The 16,005-nt window shown below is 38.3% G+C and overlaps 2 pseudogenes; one reads left to right on the forward strand and one right to left on the reverse strand.

The window, feature by feature from the left end:
* Positions 1–7,868: 7,868 nt before the first annotated feature.
* LOC142433560 (E3 ubiquitin-protein ligase SIAH1A-like) lies at positions 7,869–8,965 on the reverse strand (annotated as a pseudogene).
* Positions 8,966–11,796: 2,831 nt separating this feature from the next.
* LOC142433561 (E3 ubiquitin-protein ligase Siah1-like) lies at positions 11,797–12,895 on the forward strand (annotated as a pseudogene).
* The last annotated feature ends 3,110 nt before the right edge of the window (positions 12,896–16,005 follow it).

Below are 16,005 nucleotides of genomic sequence, written 5' to 3' on the forward strand. Positions count from 1 at the left end.
CTGTGTGATCATGAGGTATCGATGGGATCAGGTGTCAGACATCTAAGACCCAGAATAAAACCATATCCAAGGTGAATAGGGGTGGTGGTGGCATGGAGTGGAGACCCAATCCCCATCTGTAGACAATTGGACATCCCCTCACAGATGGGTTACAGGGAAGAGATGAGTCAGTCAGGGTGCAGTATAGCATCAATGAACCCCATAACTTTCCTCTAGATCTTTGGTGCTTCCTTCTCCCCACTATCATGACCTCAATTCTACCTTGCAAATTGCATTATACTAGAGCATGCACACTGCTACAGATAAGAGCCTGCAACACAGGTAATCCAGGATAGATAAAACCCCCCAAGGACAATAAGGAGAGTAGATACCAGGAGCATTACAAAAGGGTGGGGGTAGAAAGGGGGAATCGATCACAAGGATCAGACTAGAACCACCTCCCAGGGGGACGAATTATGTAAAAGTGGATGAGGAGCAATGGAGGATGATGTAAGATATGGAAAAAGTAATCTATAACTTATCAAAGGTTTGTGCGGGAGGGTGGTAGGGAGGAAGGGGGAAGAATTGGGGAGCTGCTATCAGGGACTCAGTTCGGAAGAGAATGCTTTGAAAATGATGATGGTGGCATATGTGCAAGTGTGCCTGACACATTGAAGGAATGTATGGATTGTGATGAGATATGTAAGAGCCCCTAATAAAAATATTTTAAAAAATTATTTTAAATGATCTAATTTCAAGGACAAGGAGAGAATCATGAGAAGAGATAGAAAGAAAATAGCAGTCACATATAACACTAAACAAATAAGAATAAGCTCAGACCTCTCTGCAGTCACCATGCAGGAAAGAAGAAACCAGAATAACGTGTTTCAAAAGTTGAAAGACAACTGCAATCCAAGAAGCTGATACCCATAAAAGCTTTCCATTAAATTTGAAAGCTATATTAAAGTCTTCTCTAATAAGGAAGCATTTGGAATATTCATAAAAACAAAACCACCATTATAAGAAATACTTTCCAGTTCTTTATCCGCATAAAGCCAACAAAAATATCACACAAACATGGGACCACCACAAGTGTGACATCTTCCATAAAGCAACACACTGAAAACAGTACCCAAGAATTACAGATCTGTGTTATACTGGGTAGACTAAAGAAACAAATTCAGAGACACTTGTGTGTATGAGGGAATTTTATATAAAGGGTAATTGTACATTAATAAAGCATCCAAGCCCAGTCCAGATCAAGTCCTTAAGTTGGGTATTAGCTCATATGTCTGATGCCAATCTATGAAGTCCTCTTCAGACTCACAAAACACATACAGTGACGCCAAATACAGGATGATCACAGGCCAGGGGGTGCAAAGTCAGTGGTGGTAGAAGCGTCTCAGCACTGGCAGGTGCCCCCCCATGTTTTCTCCAGTTCCCAGAGCATGCAATCTATCAGTGTAGTGCCATAAGTCTTGTCAGTAGATCATCTCCCCTATGTCTTGTCAGTAGAGTGTCTTCAAAGGAGTGAGCAGAGTCTCCTGCCTTCAAGAAAGAAATACAGGATTTCCTAGAATTCTCAGGAGAGAGCCATACCCACACAGAGGCCTCATTGGCTATGATCTGATTGACAGACTAGATTCTACCCCTTCACTCTTAATCTTCAAATTGATTAAATGATTATATAACAACCACAAAATCAGAGTTACGAAGACAAGAATAAACTACACACACACACACCATCCCATAAAAGAGAAGAAAGGAAAATAACCAGCACAAAGAGTACAAGATGACTATAACTAATCTGCACTAAGATTTTATTACATTGAATGTTAGTGATTTAAGTGCATATATTAAAAGATAAAGGGTAACAGATGGAATTAGACAACAAAATCCATCAATCTGTTTCCTTCAAGAGACACATCTCAAACTCACAGAAAAAAATAGAATGAGAGTAGAAGAATAGCAAAAATTTTAACAAGGAAATGGCAATAATGAAAAAAGCAGAGGGGCAATACAAATCTCTGACCAAGTAGACTTCGAGGTACATGACATAAAGAGAGATAAGAATGGGCATTACATAATGCTCAAGCGACCAGTAGACTTAGAACCCATAAACATAATAAACATATGTTCCCAAAAAAGACCCTCGAAAGGCATCAACGAAATTCTCAAAGATATGAAAAGAGAAATCACCAGATCAACAATTATAGTAGGTGATGTCAATATGCTGCTCTCAAAGAAAGATAGATCAACAGGTAAGAAACTCAAAAAAATAAACTGAAGGCCTGAACAACACAATCAAACAACTAGGCCTAATAGACATTTTCAGAACTCTCCAACCAACAGCAAAAAATATATACTTTCTTTTCCAATGCACATGGTTTATACTCAAAGATAGACCATATGCTGAGACACAAAGCAAGCTTAAGAAAATACAAACACATAGAGGTCATTCAAACAACTTTTTCTGACCACAAAGCCATAAAGGTGAAAATCACTACTAGAAAGAACAAGGAAAAAAAGGAAACATGTGGAGACATAATAGCACACTTCTCAGAAAGGAATGGATATTAGCCCAAATTAGAGAGGAAATTAGGAAGTTCCTAGAAACCAATGAGAATGAAAATACAGTTTACTAAAACTTAGGGGGCACAGCAAAGGCAGTTATCAGAGGTCACTTTATTACAATAAATGCACACATGAAAAAAGAGGAAAGAATTATGGTCAGCACCTTATTTCAGCAATTCCAGCAGCTTGCTAAAGAAAATAATTCATGAAAATTAGAGCAGACGGTGGGGTGGGGGTGTGTGTCAAAAAATTAGAGTAGAAATAAATGAACTGGAAAAAAAGAGAATAACCTAAAAAATCAAGAGTAATAAATTTGTCTTTTTAAAGGATCAACAAAATCGACAAGCTGATGGCACTCTTAACAATGGAAAAGAAAAGCAGATGTCAATATCTAGTGTTAGGGATGAAATGGGCTAAGTCACAACAGTTCTTAATGTAATAAAAGATTAATTATGCAATGCTATAAAAGACTGTATACCAAAAACTTCGATAATTTAGAGGATGTGGACATATAACTGGAAAATCCCTCTCTCTCTAAATTAACACATATGGATATTAAGAATTTGAACAGACCTATAGCAAAAGAAGAAATAGACAAGGTCATCACGAAACTCCCAATTAAAAGAAACGCAGGTCCAGATGGCTTCACAGGAGAATCCTACCAAGCATTCAGAGAAGAGCACACACCAACCCTACACAAACTCTTCCACAGAACATAGAAAGGGATAGCAAACTCCCACACTCATTCTATGACTCTAGCATAACCCTGATACCCAAACCAGGTAAAGACCCACAAGGATAGAGAAGTACAGACCGATATCATTCATAATATTGATGCAAAAATCATGACTAATCAGATCCAACAACATATCAATAGAATACATCATGACCAAATGGGATTCATACCAGATTGCACGAATGGTTCTACATTCAAAAAACAATTAATATAATCCACCAAATTAACAAGAAAAATGACAAGAACCATATGATCATATCAATTGATGCACAATAAGCATTTAATAACATCCAACACGTATTCCTAATAAAAACTCCAAAAACATATGATTAGAAGTAAAAATCCTCAATACAATAAAAGTCATATACAAAAAACCAATAGCTAATATTACACTCAATGGAGGAAAGCTGAAAACATTTCTTTTTTTTTTTACATTTTATTTATTTATTTTTAATTTTAACAATTTATTGGGGCTCATACAATTCTTATCACAGTTCATACATATACATACATCAATTGTATAAAGCACATCTATACGGTCTTTGCCCTAATCATTTTTTTCTCCTCTTTTCTTCTTTTACATTTTATTAGGGACTCATACAACTCTTATCACCATCCATACATATACATACATCAATTGTATAAAGCACATCCATACATTCCATGCCCCAATCATTCTCAAGGCATTTGCTCTCCACTTAAGCCCCTTGCATCAGGTCCTCTTTTTTTTCCCCTCCCTCCCCTTTCCCCCCTCCCTCATGTGCCCTTGGTAATTTATACCTCGTTATTTTGTCATATCTTGCCCTATCCGGAGTCTCCCTTCCCCCCTTCGAAAACATTTCTATTGAGCAAGGGACACCAACAAGGATGCCCCTTATCGCTGGGAGTCTTAGGAAGCCATTAGCCAATGGCAAGATATTGAGGGTCTATGATTGGGTAAAGAAGCGGAATTTTCGCTATTTGGAGATGATATGATTTTATATATTGAGAATGCCAAGGGATCCACAGTAGTATTACTGGAAACAATGGAGGAGTTTAGTAGAAATTATCAAGCAGAAATCAATTGGATTCCTATATACCAGTGATGGGAATACAGAAAAAATAACAAAGAATCACAACCATTCACTATAGCCATGCAAAAGCTGAAGTACCTAGGAATAAACCTAACTGAAAAACCAAAGACTTGTATGAGGAAAACTATGGAATATTACCACAAGAGACCATAAGGGATCTACACAATTGAAAGAATATTCCACGTTCATGGATAGGAAGACTCTATATAGTGAAAATGTCAATACTACCTAAAGCTCTACAAATTCAATGCAATCTCAATCCAAATTCCTGTATCACTCTTCAAAGAAATGAAAAACCTGATTACCAATTTCTTATGGAAAGGGAAGAAACCCTGGATAGATAAATAGGTAGATAAATAGATAGATTACAAGGGCTACATATAACCTCCACCCTGGGGGACACACAGCGGAGAAGTGTCTGAGGGGAGATGACGGACAGTGCAAAATATGACAACATGATAATACTTTATAAATTATTAAGGGTTCAGGGGAGAGGGGGAGTGGGAGATAGTGGAAAAATGAGGAGCTGATACCATGGGCTCAAGTAGAAAGCAGGTGTTTTGAAAATGATGATGACAACATGTGTACAAATTTGCTTGACACAATTGATGTATGTATGGATAATTATGAGTTGAATAAACCCCGAATAAAATGATAAAAAAACAAAAGCAAAAAAAAACACAGAAAAGGACAACTATTGTAAAACTCCACTACTATAAGGAGAAACACCAATTAAATAATCTTAGAGACCAGATCCCAAACAAAGTGGACGAATGTCTACCTACCAGACAAACCTTGCATCACCTCTCGTAGATGCACTTCATAAGATCCACCTTGAAAGAGGAGACCTCACATCAGCTGGTGTCACACCTTCAAAAGGGGAGAAATGGAGAAGACAATCCACTTGATGCTATACAACATGGGTGCTCAAAACGTCAGTCAAGATCTACTAGTTGATCTCAAATGTAGTGTGGTTAGATTGCACATGGCATTAAAAAATAGACGTAAGCCTATCATAGATCATGACACTTAATTCATATACAGCAGAGATGCAATCATAGGTGTCGAAGAATGCACAAACTGCACTAAGAGCAGCAAAACTGACAAGCTAAGTTATTGCAAATCTTTAGACCTTGGTTTTTTTTCTCATAAACGTACAAAAAGGTATTAAAATGAGAGGAGCTGGACCAAGTAAGAAGACAAAAAAATTTATCACTTTCATACAGAATGGGAGATTTTGACACTACAAGCCGACATGCTGCTGAAGTCCAGAGCACATGAACATTTCTGGAACTTACTCGCAGAGGGAAGGTAACCAAACGTGAGAAAATGGGCTACCTCCTTGATGCATAATTCAGCTCCATTTATTGATGTGAGTCATATTGATGTGCGTCAGCCTTTTCCCACCTAAAGATTATTAAGTCCAAGTACCGTTCCATCATGACTGATGGTCATTTGGAAGTGTGCTTGAGGCTGCCTGTCAGCAGCTCCTGTCCAGACTATGTATCCCTGGCTCATTCCATTCAGTGCAAGTCATCAGAGTAAACTCAGGTCATGACAAAATATGTACGTAGTTAATTGTGTGGTGTTGTGAAATATGGACTCATGCGATTATGCAAGGTACATAGACATACATTGTACGTACCAAGAATTCACAACGCATTTATGAATAAATGAAATAAATAAATACATAAAAATATATGTTTTGTATTTTTGTAGTTGGTAGGTCATTTTGACTTGATCATTTTATAAGTAGCTCGCATGCTGAAAAAGTGTGAGCACCCCTGCTGTACAACATTGATACAGACTGCAATAAATCAACTGGCCCTCCATAGGAATGAGAGGAGAAACTTACTGGAAAAAACATGTCAAGATCAGGGGAGGGGAGCATCCACATTTCAGAGGAGGCCTTTACATTTCTGTTGGTGGGTATGGGGAGGAGCCATCTCACATCAGCAAGTGATGCTAAACAATAATTGTAGGGAGGCTAAGTGGAGACAAACCCTGATTATCTGTGTCTGGGTGGACACTTTGAATATGTTTCTAGTCAGATGAAACCTCTGACAGATCCCCTCTGGCCACAGATCTAGACTCAAACAACTTTACTCTCATACAGAGATGGTTGCAAACTTGATTATAATAGAACCAAACATGGTATGATATGATAACTGGAGGGATGTCATCCATCTTGACCCAATATGAATTTTCTATGAGCTCAAATATTTCTCACTGGATCCCCCACAGAAATTTCTTCTCTGGCTTTTAAAAAAATATTGGTGGTCTTTCCTTTCTTACTATTTATTGTTATTTTCATCTTTATATCATTACTATTTTCTTCTTTCTGTTTCATTTTGTTTGGTTGTTTATTGTTTCTGTTAAATTTTCCATTTTATGAAGCATAAAGAATGGATGCATAGAGAAAATAACTGATGGAATATTTTCTTGGAGATGAGTGGTGGGCAGGGTGATGGGAATTGAAGGGTAAACAATAAATTCAGGATAAAGAAAGGAAAGGACACTAGAACTGATTGTTATGGTGTAGACACAACTCTTGTAAAAATTTATTTAACTATGGAAATGTAGGATATGTGAATATTATATCAAAATATTTACTCTAAAAATGACCAAAGTTGTGGAATAGCTGCTATGAAAAAAGTTGGAACAAGTTTTGTCCAGGGGGCATTGAGTTTATGTTAATGTCGGTGGAATCATTTCTAAAAATGATATCAATAATGGTTTCACAACATGAAGAGGAAAATTAATGGCACTGAATTATGTAGAGTTCAATGAATTGGAGAATGTATTTTGTTTATATTATGTCTCCTTTAAAACAAAATTATATTAATAACAATGATTCAAGAAAGAATAAAATGCTATAAAATTGAGGGTGGTAATGATTGTACAACACTTCTTGATATGATTGAACAGTTTTGGATGAAGGGAAAACAAAACTTTTTCCAACGAAAAGTTTAAAGTACATAAAATCAAATGTATTTATTTAATAAGAAAGTACAATTAATAAACATAAACAACCCTGACCTCAAAATAGAACACAGCTGAACTCAGTAGTGACCCACAAAGTGCTCCAAAGCAATTCACATGGTTTGTCAGTTAAGCGCAGAGGAGAAAACAACACATAAATGTGCAACCTGCAAGCATGTACACATATCAAACAATTTTTTCAGTTCTCCATGATACTAATCAATCTACAATAAGCAAAATTTCAGAATTATTTTACAATGCATCCTATAGAATCAACTTTTAATACAAATGACACCTTACTTGGAAATATATACATATATATACAAAGTTTTTTAAGTAGTTTAGGTTGACATAGTTTATATTATGTTGGCATTAACACATGCTATTGTTTCGAGCATTAACAGACTTCCTTGTATTTACCTTCATATATCTAGCTTCAACCTAATAAAACAATTCAGGCTGGCTGGCTACTGGATACACTTCTCTGTGAAGAAAGAATGCTACAATTTTAAACGCTGGTCAGATCATGTTTCATTACCCTCTGAACACCTGGAAATAGTTACATTCATTCTCAAATTACCGCCTTCTGCAAAAAGCCGTGCAACAACGATGTCAAAAACTAGACAGTCGCCATTAAAAATGGCTGTTCTAATTCCGTCGCGAATAGATTGAGGATGGGCTTTCCAAGCCAAACGCCGCCCAGGACAAGCTAGCTCAAGTTGACAAACAAACTTTTCAGCTTGCTCCCGTGTTCCTATCAACTCCACAAATGCGAACATGGGCTCGTCGCCATAAAATCTAACCTGTTTCTCCATTACTATCATGAACTGAAAGCCAAAACAGGACTGTATCATCACCCAGTCAACAGAACCAGGAAGATCAATGCCCATAGCAAGAAAAATTGTGTCTGGTCCCTCAAGGGTTGTAATGGGTATTGGATGACGCATCAGATGGGGCACAACAGCTTGCACAGGACCTTTCCATTTACAGGAAATACCAGGGAACGGACAGTAATAAGGCTCGAAATCACAGCGCACTTCATGGGCTGCTTTTTCCTCAGGAGGCAGAGTTTTTTCACATCCGGAAGCGGCATATTTACAAGGGAAGAGTCCAGAATCAGCCACATTCTCCATAGCCACGTTGCAAATGGATCCTCCTGCAAATGGGACAACAGGTGAGCTTTGGGAGGCAGTTGCTACAAACAAGACGAGCTTTCTGACACTGGAGGACGGGTGGTAACGCAGTCAGAGGGCTAGACGAGCACAAAGACTCACCAAGTCCTGGAGTCAGCGGTTGTGCCGGGCAGCGCGGGCACCCACTGGGATGGTGTGCAGTAAGTAGGAAAGCTGTCGCAGTCTGAAGGCTCACTCTGGGAGAGAACGCCCGGTACCCCAGGCCTCGTGCAAACGCGCTCTGTCGCCAACAGCTTCGTCAATTCCCTCCAGTAGAGACAATGCAGCCACTTTTTCAAGGTGCCAAGACTGAGGAGACACAAGGGGCTGCGAAGGGGACGCTGACTGACAGCAAGGTGCTGACAGAGCCTTTAGTCAGCTCAGAAAGAGAGCTGGACTCACAAAGGCTGCTGGGATTCCCTTCCAGCTTTTTCCAGTCTGTTCCGCATCTGGACTTTTGCTTAATACCACACGCGGAAGGACTGAGGCGCCTGCTCATGAGGGGCGTGGTTTAGCTCCCTGAATGGGCAGGGCGAGGGTGGGGGAAGAAAAACTCTTCATTTCTTTTTGCTTTCAGAAAGCTTTAGATAGGATTTTCATTACAGATATAGATAAGGCCACATTTGTCTGGTCTCTTGTTTTTTTTATTTTCCCCATTGAGTGTGATGTTGTGTGATACAGCTTTTATTATGTTGAGGAATTTCTCTTCTAGTTTGTTGAGTTTTTATCAAAAAATGTGTGTTGGATATTGTCAAATGACTTTACATAACCATGTGGATTTTATTCTTTGTCTTATTTATGTGATGGATTACATTGATTGTTTTTGGAATGTTGGACCATCCCTGAAACCCTGGAATGAATTCCATTTGAATTTGGTGATTTATTATTATTTTTAGGCGCCCCTCCCACCCCTATTATTATTTTTTTTGAATTATTATTTATTTAATAAATCTTTTTATTGGGGCTCATACAACTCTTATCACAATCCACACTTACATCAATTGAGCAAAGCACCCTTATACATTTGTTGCACTCATCATTCTCAAAATTCGCCTTCCACTTGGGTTTCTGGAATCATCTCGGTTTCCTTTTTTCCCCTCCCCCTCCCTCCTGCTCCCTTAATAGTTCATAAATGATTATTTTATCTTATCTTACACTGCCCGGTGTCTCCCCTCACCCACCCTCCCATTGCCCATCTCCCAGAGAGGAGGTCACACATAGATTGGTTCTCCCTTTCTACACCCCCTTCCCTCCTGCTGTCACCACTCCCACCGCTGGTGTTGAGGAGTTCATCTGTCCTAGATTCCCTGTGCTTCCAGATTTTATATGATGTTACACTCTATTGGATAGAATTTGCTTGAGGGCTTTAGCGTCTATGTTCACGGTGGTCTATAATTTTCTCTTTGTGAGGTCTTTGTCTGATTTGGGATCATTGCTATGCTGTCTTCCTTGAATGAGGGTGGGGGCTTGTTGACTTCTTCTATGTTCTGGAATATTTTGTGTTGCATTGGTGTCAGATCTCCTCTGGGAACTTGATGCATTTCAAATCCCTGGGAATCCACCTGGTCAGGAGCTTTTCTTCGTTGGAAGTTTCCTAGAAACAGCTTTTATTTCTTCTGTTATGGGCCTGTTAAGTTTTTTCAAAATCTGTCTGCATAAATTTGAGTGGATGATATTTTCTAGGTATCTTTCCATTCGTCCTGTATTGTAAAATCTGTTTGAATAAACTTTTCCAAAATGGTGTGTTATTATTCTTTTAATTTGATTAGGATCTTCTGTAAAGTCATTGTTTCCCCCTCTTATTCTATGTATTTTCACCTTTTTTGTTTCATATGTAAAATTTCCAGTGGTCTGTCAATTTTTTTAGCCTTTCCAAAGAGCCAGCTTCTTTTTTATTTTTTGTGTTGTTTTTGTTTTCTATATCATTTATTTCTGCTTTCATTCTCATAATTGTGTTACTTCTAGTATTGTTGGGTTTATCATTAAAATTCCTTCAGACAAATGAAAATAATAATACAAAATATCAAAACCTTTGAGACAGAGCAAAAGCAATCATCAAAACACAATATATAACAATCCACACACAGGATACAAGAAGAGAAATCCAAAATCAGCACCTCAACAAAACTCCTACATGCACTAAAACAGACATGATAAACCCTACAATACAAGAAGTAACAAAATAATGAGAATAAAAACAGAAATAGATTATATGGAAAACAAAAGCACAACGGAAAAAACTCAAAAAGAAGCTGGTTCTTTGAAAAGATTAATAAAATTGAAAAACCACTGGAAATTGTACAAATGACAAACAAGGTGGAAAATATATAGATTAAGGGAAGAAAAGGATGATTTTACAGCAGATCAAACTCAAATTAAAAGAATAATACACTATTACGAAAAAGTTCCTTCAAACACATTTTATAATGTAGGACAAATGGAAAGATATCTAGAAAATTTCATCCACTCAAATTAATGCAGACAGATTTTGATAAATGTAACAGGGCCATAACAGAAGCAATAAAGCCTGTCTCTAGGAAACACCCAACATAGAAAATCTCCTGACCAGGTGGATTCACAGGGGAATTCCATCAAGTTTTCAGAGAAGATCTGACACCAATACAACACAAATTATTCCAGAAAGTAGAAGACAACAACCCCCCACCTTCATTCAAGGAAGCCAGCATAACAATGATCCCAAATCAGACAAAGACTTCACAAAACAGAAAATTATAGACCACAATGAACAAAGAAGTTAAACCCCTCAGGCAATTTTTATCCAATAGAGTGCAATATCATATAAAAAATAATAATAATTCACCAAGTTCAAATGGAATTCATTCCAGGGTTTCAGGGATGGTCCAACATTCCAAAAACAATCAGTGTAATGCACCAGATAATTAAGACAAAAAATAAAATCCACATGATAATGTAAAGTCATTTGACAATATCCGACACCGATTTTTTGATAAAAACTCAACAAAATAGGATAGAAGAGAAATTCCTCAATATAATAAAAACCATATCACCCAACATCACACTCAATGGGGAAAATAAAGAAATAAGAGACCAGACAAAAATGTCCTTATCCCCATACTGGAAGTCCTACCTAAAACTATCAGAGAGCGAAAAAAACTGAAGAGCTTTTTCTTTCCCCACCCCGCCCCGTCCCCATCCCCGCCCCTGCCCCACCCAACCCCGCCCTTTGAGGGAAATAAACCACGCCCCTCATGAGCAGGCACCTCAGAGCTTCCGCGTGTGGTATTAAGCAAAAGTCCAGATGCGGAACAGACTGGAAAAAGCTGGAAGGGAATCCCAGCAGCCTTTGTGAGGCCCTCTCTCTATCTGAGGTGACTAACGGCGCTATCAGCACCTCGCTTGTGCTCAGTGTCCCCTTCACAGCCCCGTGTGTCTCCTCAGTCTCGGCACCTTGAAAAAGTGGCTGCATTGTCTCTGCTGGAGGGAATTGACGAAGCTATTGGCTACAGAGCGCGTTTGCACGAGGCCTGGGGTCCCAGGCGCTCTCTCCGCTCCCGGAAGTGAGCCTTCACACTGCGACAGCTTTCCTACTGTACACCATCCCAGGGGGTGCCCGCGCTGCCCGGCACAGCCGCCGACTCCAAGACTTGGTGAGTCTTTGTGCTTGTCTAGCCCTCTGACTGCGTTACCACCCGTCCTCCAATGTCAGAAAGCTCGTCTTGTTTGTAGCAACTGCCTCCCAAAGCTCACCTGTTGTCCCATTTGCAGGAGGATCCATTTGCAACGTGGCTATGGAGAATGTGGCTGATTCTGGACTCTTCCCTTGTAAATATGCCGCTTCCGGATGTGAAAAAACTCTGCCTCCTGAGGAAAAAGCAGCTCACGAAGTGTTCTGTGAGTTCGAGCCTTATTACTGTCCGTTCCCTGGTGTTTGCTGTAAATGGAAAGGCCCTGTGGATGCTGTTGTGCCCCATCTGATGCGTCATCGAATACCCATTGCAATGGTAGAGGGACCAGATACAGTTTTCCTTGCTGCGGGCATTGATCTTCCTGCGCCTATTAACTGGGTGATGATACAGTCCTGTTTTGGCTTTCAGTTCATGGTAATAATGGAGAAACGGGCAGGATTTCATGGCGAGGAGCCCTTCTTTGCACTTGTCGAGTTGATAGGAACTAGGGAGCAAGCTAAAAATTTTGTTTGTCAACTTGAGCTAAGTAGTCCTGTGCGTTCTCTGGCTTGGAAGTCCCCTTCTCGATCTATTCGCGACGGAATTAGAACAGCCATTTTGAATCATGACTGCTTAATTTTTGACATCATGGTTGCAAAATGTTTTGCAGAAAATGGCAACTTAAGCGTGAATGTAACTATTTCCAGGTGTTCAAACGGTAACGAAACATGATCTTGCCAGTGTTTAAAAACATTGCATTCAGTTTTCACAGAAAATTAATGTACCCTGTTGCAAGCCAGCCTGAATTGTTTTAGTAGGTGGAAACTAAATATATGAAGATAAATAAAAGGAAGTATCTAAATACACGAACTGATAGCATTTATTAATCACAATATAATGTAAACTATGTCCACATAAACATAAAAACATATATATTCCCAAATTAAGCATTATTTGTATTAAAAGTTGACTCTATACGATGCAGTATAAAGTAATTCTGAAATTTTGCTTATTGTAGATTGATTAGTAACATTGAGAAACAGAAAATAAAATGTTTTCGTTTGTTGTGTGCACCTGTATGCAGGTTGTTCATTTGTGTGTGGTTTTCTCCTCTGCGTTTAACGTAAACGCCATGTGAAGTACTTTGGAGCACTTTGTGAGTGATGAGTTCAGCTGTGTATATCTGGGGGCAGGGTTGTAAACGTTTATTAATTGTACTTTCTCATTAAATTAATACATTGGATTTTTTGTAATGAAGGCTTTTCGTTGGAAACAGTTTTTATTTGCCTTTCAATAAAAAATGCAATACTTCAATCATATCAAGAAGTGTTGTACAATTATTACCGCCCTCAATTTTATAGCATTTTCTTCTTTTTTGAAGTCATTGTTATAAATATAATTATATTTAAATTGAGACAGAATATATATAAAATACATTCTCCAATTAAACAAAATCTACATAGATAATTCAGTGCCATTAATTATAGTCTTCATTTTCTGCAAACATTATTGGTATCCTTTTTGAAGTGATTCCACCAACATTAACATAAAGTCAACGCCCCCTGAGAAAAACTTCTTCCGACTTTATTCATAGCAGCTAATTCTGCAACTTTGGTTAATTTTAAAGTAGATTTCTTGATATAATATTCACGTATTCTACATTTCCATAGTTCAATAACCTTTTACAAGAGTTGTGTATACATCATCACAATCAATTATCTTTTCATCATCCTGAATTTATTGTTTGCCCTTCAGTTCACCACACCCTCCAAGAAAACATTCCATCAACTATTTTCTCTATGCATCTCTCCTTCTAGGCTTCATAAAATGGAAAACCTAACAGAAACAATAAACAACCAAACAAAATGAAACAAAAATAAGAAAATAATAAGATAAAGATGAAAATAACAATGAATAGTAAGAAAGGAAAGACCACCACTAATTTTTTAAAAGCCAGAGAAGAAATTTGTGTGGCAGACCCAGTGAGAAATATTTGAGCTCAGAGCAAATTCATATTGGGTCAAGACAGATGGTATCCCTCCAATTATCATATCATACCATGTTTGGATCTATTATAATCAAGTTTACAACCATCTCTGTATGAGAGTAAAGTTGTTTGAGTCTCAGATCTGTGGCCAGAGGGGATCTGTCAGAGGTTTCATCTGACTAGAAACATTCAAAGTGTCCACCCAGACACAGATAATCAGGGTTTGTCTCCACTTAGCCTCCCTACAATTATTGCTTAGCATCACTTGCCTATGTGAGATGGCTCCTCCCCATTTTTCCACCATCCCCCCAACAGAAATGTAAGGGCCGCCTTTGAAATATGGATGCTCCCCTTCCCTGGTCTTGACATGATTTTCCAGTAAGTTTCTCCCCTCATTCCTATGGAGGGCCGGTTGATTTATGGCACACTTGTGTCAATGTTGTACAGCAGAGGTGCTCACACTTTTTCAAAATGACCTACCAACTACAAAAACACAAAACATATTTTTATTTATTTATTACATTTATTAATAAATGCATTGAGAAGTCTTTATATGTACAATGTATGTTTATATACCTTGCATAACCGCATGAGTCCATATTGCACACACCACACAATTAACTACGTACATTTTTGTCATTTCCTGAGTTTACTCTGATGACTTGCCCTGAATGGAATGAGCCAGGGACGCATAATCTGGACAGGAACTGCTGACAGCCAGCCTCAAGCACACTTCTAAATGATCATCAGTCAAGGTGGAACGGTACTTGGACTTAATCTTTATGTGGGTAAAGGCTGAATCACATCAATGAGTAGAGCTGAATAATGCAATCAAGGCAGTAGCACATTTTCTCATGTTTGGGTATTTTCCCTCTGTGAGTAAGTTCAAGAACTGTTCATGTTTTTTGGACTTCAGCTGAACGTTGGCTTGTAGTGTCAAAATCTCCCATTCTGTATGATAGTGATACATTTTTGTCTTCTTATTTGGTCCAGCTCCTCCACTCATTTTAATACCCTTTCTTACATTTATGAGAAATTAACCAACACCTAAAGATTGGTGATAACTTAGTTTGTCAGTTTTGCTGCACTTAACACAGTTGTTTGTGCATGTATTTGACAGCTAAGTTTGCATCTGTGCTATATATCAATGAAGTGTCATAATCAATGACAGGCTTACGTCTATTTTTTCAATGCCAAGCGCATTCTAACTACACTACCTTTGCGATCAACTAGAGGATCACAATAGACGTATTGAGAACCCTGTTCTATAGCATCAAGTGGATGGTCTTCTCCATTTCCCTTTTTGAAGGTGTGATGCCAGCTGATGTGAGGTACCCTCTTTCAAGGTGGATCTTATGAAGTGCATCTAAGAGAGGTGATGCAAGGTTTGTCTGGTAGGTAGACATTCTCTAAGATTTAATTGGTGATTCTCCTTATAGTCGTGGACTTTTACAATAGTTGTCCTTTTGTGATTGACGAACTTTACTCTGCATTACTGCATTACTCAGGTAATGCAGTGTTTCATACTTTCATCAGAGCTTTATTTTGTTTTGTGTACCATAGTTTATATATCCATTCTTCCACCCTGGGTTTGTGCACTGCTTCCAGTTTCTTGCTATTGTGATCTGTGCTGCTATAAACATGAGACAGCATACATCCCCTAGTGTCATGTCTCATCTCATGTCTTTGAGTTATATGCCTAATAGTGGTATTGCTGGATGGTTTGGAATTTCAATTCACAGTTGCTTTAAGTTGTGCCATATAATTCTCCATAATAGTTGGATGTATTTACAAGCCTGTCAACCGTGTATTATCTCCATTATCTCCACAGCCTCCTCATTTGTTCTTTTGTATA

Source organism: Tenrec ecaudatus, chromosome X (assembly GCF_050624435.1).
Source record: "Tenrec ecaudatus isolate mTenEca1 chromosome X, mTenEca1.hap1, whole genome shotgun sequence".
Lineage (NCBI taxonomy): Eukaryota > Metazoa > Chordata > Mammalia > Afrosoricida > Tenrecidae > Tenrec > Tenrec ecaudatus.